The sequence below is a fragment of the Rattus norvegicus genome, chromosome 1 (assembly GCF_036323735.1).
Source record: "Rattus norvegicus strain BN/NHsdMcwi chromosome 1, GRCr8, whole genome shotgun sequence".
NCBI classification, from domain to species: Eukaryota; Metazoa; Chordata; class Mammalia; order Rodentia; family Muridae; genus Rattus; species Rattus norvegicus.
In genome coordinates, this window is record NC_086019.1 from 149,997,457 (window position 1) to 150,001,825 (window position 4,369).

The window sequence follows — 4,369 nt, forward strand, 5'->3', positions numbered from 1 at the left end:
ATAAATAAATTCATAGCAAATGGATGTAACTAGAAAATACACTGAGTGAGGTAATCCACTTCCCACCCCCCACCCCCTCCCCAAAAATGAACTACGTGTTATGCACTCATTGCTAAGTGGATAAAGCTTAGATTATCCAATGATACAATCCATAGATCACATGAAGCTCAAGCAGGAAGACCAAAGTGTGGGTGCTTCAGTCCTACTTAGAAGGGGGAACACAAATATTCATGAGGAAATACAGAGTCAATATTTGGAACTGAGATGAAGGAAAGGCCATCTGGAGACTGACCCACCTGGGGATCCAGCCCATATACATACATCCACCAAATCCCCAGACAATATTGCTGATGCCAAGAAGTACATGCTGACAGGAGCCTGATGTTATCTGTCTCCTGAGACTCTCTTGCCAGAGCATGGCAAATACAGAGACGAATGCTAGTAGTCAACCATTGAACTGAGAACAGGGTTCCCATTGGAGGAGTTAGAGAAAGGATTTAAGGAGCTGAAGGATTTGCAACCCCCTAAGAACAACAATAACAACCAACCAGAGCTCCTAGGGACTAAACCACCATCCAAAGAATGCACATGGACAGACCCATGGCTCCAGCTGCATGTGTAGCAGAGGATGGCCTTGTTGGGCAGCAATTGGAGGAGAATCCCTTGGTCATACCAAGGCTGGACCCCCAGTGTAGGGTAATGTCAGGGCGGGAAGTGGGAAGTGTTGGATTGTTGGATGGGTGAACACACTTACAGAAGAAGGGGGAGGGGGAAGGGATAGGTTGTTTATGGACAGGATAACATTTGAAATGTAAGTAAAAAATACTCAAGAAAAAAAGAAATGTAAATAAAGAAAACCTCCCAAAAAGGGGTGAAAAAAAGATATTAAATTTCAATTATAGAAAAACAAGACTATAAGTTGGAATATCACATATGTAAATTTAGAAGTAATAGAAGAATTTCCCATTTTTAATAGAATTATTTGGTTTTATGGACTCTACCTTCTCGAGTTCTTTGTATATATTGGATATTATCCCTCTATTAAATGTTGGATTAGTAAAGCTCTTTTCCATATCTGTAGATTGCTGTTTTGTCTATTGATAGTTTCCTTTGTCCAGCAGAAGCTTTTTGATTTAATGAGATTCCATTTTTCAATAGTTGATCTTAGAGCCTGAGCCATTGGTGTTTGCTTCAGGAAATTTTCTCCTGTGCTGATGTTTATGATGCTCTTTCCCACATTCTCTTCTGTTTGATTAATTGTTTCTGGTTGTATGTGGAGGTCTGAAACACAATAGTGCTGAAAGTGAAAATATTACCAAAATCATCATTTTTAAAACTAAATTTGAAATACTCCAATTCATATGATGAGAGAAGTATTCTGAAATTCTCTTTTGCTAAGCAAATGGATTCCCCATGTAGTATCTGTTATTCTGCTTGTGGGAAATATTTTGCATTTATATTCACAAAAGTTACTGTCTGAAAATCTTTTTCTTTTTACATCTGTTTCAGCTTAGAAAAGTACTGGCTTCATAAATATAATTACATATCACCCCTGTACCTTTATTTTTTAAGATATTTAAGGTTGAGGCCTATTTTAAAAAATAAAATAAAATTCAATAATTAGACTATGGGGAAGAAAAGTAAGTTCATTGTATTTATTTACTCTCTCTACTTCTCAAACATTGTCATAGATTAGATATGAATAATAACCAAATGAACTTGTACAGTACATTATTGACCTTAAGTTTGACAGTTTGACATACTGCCTTCAAGAGGAAAATTAACTTATTATATGTATCATTGGTATTGGGATCCTGATTTTTCTTTTATTTTTGTTTCCTTTTTCTCTAAGCCATGCTCTCAACTGATAGGGAAACAAATCATCCAAATATTTCTTCAGTTTAAGTCTAATATGCAAAACTATGAAACAATCTGTACCTTTCCACTTTGAACATGATTAATTGGAGTGCATTTTTATTATTTCTTTGTGTTTAATACATTGTATTATGGTTATTTTGATCTTTTCCCACAACCAATTCTTTATACAAACTCACACAAATTTTGTATTTTATTTTTAATCTTTCAAGACTAATCAATGTTACCCATGTATTTTTAGATATGATGCCTTCCATAAGACTCTGGCTAACATAAATTCTTAGAGAAAACTATATATCCCTTTCCTGTCATTTAAAACCTTCATGCGTGGATGGGATTTTGTATTGAATTCCACTTTGATTCTCGCATTGAGTTTTACTTGTTCTTGCACTATTCTAGGGAGTACATCTTTTTTTTACTGCTGTGAGTTTATATGTATAAATTATTTTCAATATCCACAATGTAACCATTTCTTGTAGTCAACTTTCACCTTAGTCTTTTACAAACTTTACACTTTCACAATGATCCCTGATGTTTAGAAGGGAATAACAACTACAAGTTCCCTAATCATCTGCTTCCCCATAATAGTTTATCCTTTGTACCAGGGAGATAATGATCTCTGTGTGTACATACAACATATTTGTTATCTACAAATCTTTTGGTAGTAATAAAAAGCAATTAATTTTCTTTAAAAGTGTTACATGTAAGGATCAATATATTTATCAAACATATGTATACCTTTAAAATTTTATTTTAACTTTTTTCTTTTAAATTCCAATGATATCGTTTTTCATGTGTTTCAATATTTTGGGTTTTTTTTTTAAATCTTTACAATTTTTTACACTCCTGTCATTATTCCCGTCTCACTTTGCCCTGGGACAGTTCTTTATCCCATCTTCCTCCCCCATCTCCAAGAGGATGTCCCCACCATCTGTAGCCTAACCCACCTGGCCTCCCCACTATCTGGGTCCTCAAGTCTCTGGAGAGTTCGGAGCACCTTCTGTCACGGAGGACAGACCAGGAAGTCCTCTGCTATACATGTGTTGGGGCCCTCAGAACAGCTAGTGTATACTGCCTCATTAGGGGCTCCGTGTCTGAGAGATCTCGCGAGTTCAGATTGGTTGAGCATTCTGGGTTTCGTATGAAGTAGCTCTCCTCCTCAAATTCTTCCGTCCTTTCCCTAATTCAACCCTGACTTCAGTCGACTGGTTAAATGTAAGTTTCTGCATGTGTCTCAGTCAGCTGCTTGTTGGACCTCTTTGAGGGCAGCCATATTCTAGGCTCCTGTCTATAGCCACACCATGGCATCAGAAGTAGTATCAGGCCCTGAAGCCTCCCTTTGAGATGGATCACAAGTTGGGCTGGTCAGTAGACCTCCTTACCCTCAAACTTTTCTCCATTTTTGTCCCCGCAGTACTTTTGAAGAGGAACAATTCTGGGTCATAGTTTTTGATTGTGGGGTGGAAACCACATTCCTGTCTTTAATGCCCTGTCTTTCTACTGGAGGTGTGTTGAGACATAGAGATGCAGCTCCCTGGTAGGATCAAGTAAGGGCTGGTGACAGGTGAAAGTAGGGGCTGGAATGCCGCCGGTGAGAGGGAAATGTTTACTTCACTTGGTCTTAAACTATGTTCTGCTGTGTCCTGTTTCTGTGGAAGTGGTTCTCACACTCTCTTTGTAATGGTGAGTATATTTTGATAATAAGAAAAGGGATGATTTGTTATATGAATATTTTGAGAAGAAACCTTTGTTTAGTCTTATTTCTTTATTTAGTCTTGCCTCAGTTGTTCCTGGTATTGTGGGAATAAAGATCTTACAGTATCTTGCCAAAATGGAAATTGAAGTAATGCATATTCATACCTATATAATGAGTAATAAAGCTTGCAACTGTGTGCAGTTGCTTCTGCCTTTGCTCTGCATCTCCTGTGTTCTTGTTATTTCCGACCGTACACAGGGTTCCCAATGCACTAGACGCTGACAGAGGTGTACTCTACTTTTTAAGTTAACTCTCCTATAGTACTTGTAAGCGTTAGATCAGCACCATACAATAGTTTTTTTTCATTTGATAATCTACTCAGTAATTTACAATAACTCAGAGAATAATTCAAATGGGGTTCTTTGAACAAGGCAGAAATCTTTTCCTATTTTATTCCCCACAAGTATACTAGCTTGTGTTACACTTTTTTAAAAAAAAGAACAAGGGGTTGGGGATTTGGCTCAGTGGTAGAGCACTTGCCAAGGAAGCGCAAGGTCATTGGTTCAATCCCCAGCCCCCTCCCCCCAAAAAAGAACATTACATATTTGAGGATAACATTGGATGCATTATCAACATATTTAATTCTTTCCAATAATTTTTCCAGATTTATGCATCCCCCCCATGCTCCTATATGCAACCTTTTAAAAAATGTCATTTCTTATTTGCTCTGCAGATATGATTTTATATTTATGGCATTCTATTGTATGTGGTTTAACTACAAAGGTTAAAACTATAGAG